Consider the following 1,130-nt stretch of genomic DNA (forward strand, 5'->3'; position numbering starts at 1 on the left):
AAAAAAAAAAAGGAATGAAAAACACATACCTTCCCTTGAGTGCCCTCATCTTTCTACCCAATATTCATGTATTCATTCAATGAGCCATCCTATCAGTTTCTAACCTTGAGGCCACAGAAGAGGTTGACCTCAGGATAGGAAGGCACAGAGGCAGGGAATTTGCTGAGGAATCCACTGTCCATGAAGTTATGAGGCCCAGAGAGGTCGTGAGGCTCAGTCTAAACTTGGGCAGCACATGTGGACCTCAGCTCCACTCCCAGCTGCTCTGTTTTCACACCTTCTCGCATCTCAGATCTCTCTGGGGTCATACTGCTCCTTCTTGAAACACAGTTTTAGAAATTCCTTTCATCATGGTCTGTTGGTGAAATCTCTCAGTTTTCACTTAAAATATCTTTATTTCATCCCCATCCTTGAAAGATCATTTTGCTAGTGACACAAGGCTAATTTACTCTCAGCACATTAAAGATGTTATTTCAATGTCTTTGGCCTCCAGCATTGCTGCTGGAAACTCCACTGCCAGTCTGATTTTCATTCCTCTGTATGTCTTCTCTCTTCACTCTCTTACAAGTGCATCCCCAGTATCTGGCACAAAATATTAATAGCTACCATTTACAGAGCACTTACTATGTTCCAGACACAGTTCTAAGTGCTGTACACCATTTCATCTTTATTTTTTATAATTTTAAATTATACAAAACAGGAAATTGTACTATTTTAAGCATCTTTGAGTATACAATTCAGTGTCATTAAGTACATTTACAATGTTGTGCAGTAATGATCACCACTATTCCCAGAAATTTTTCATCATCTCAAACAGAAACTCTGTATCCATTAAGTGATAACTCCCCTTTAGCTCCTTCCCTCAGGTCCCTGGCAACCTCTACTTTCTGCCTCTCTGAATTTGCCTTTTCTAGAGACCACATATAAATGGAATCATACACTATTTTTTACCTAGAATAATGTTTCCAAGGTCCATTCATGTTGTAGCAAATGTCAAAACTTCATTCCTTTTTATAGCTGAATAATACTCTAGTGTATGGATATACCACATTATGATTATCCAGTCATCTATTAATGACACTGTGTTGTTTCTACACTTTGGCTGTTGTGAACCGTACTGCTATGAATAT

The sequence above is a fragment of the Physeter macrocephalus genome, chromosome 6 (assembly GCF_002837175.3).
Source record: "Physeter macrocephalus isolate SW-GA chromosome 6, ASM283717v5, whole genome shotgun sequence".
Lineage (NCBI taxonomy): Eukaryota > Metazoa > Chordata > Mammalia > Artiodactyla > Physeteridae > Physeter > Physeter macrocephalus.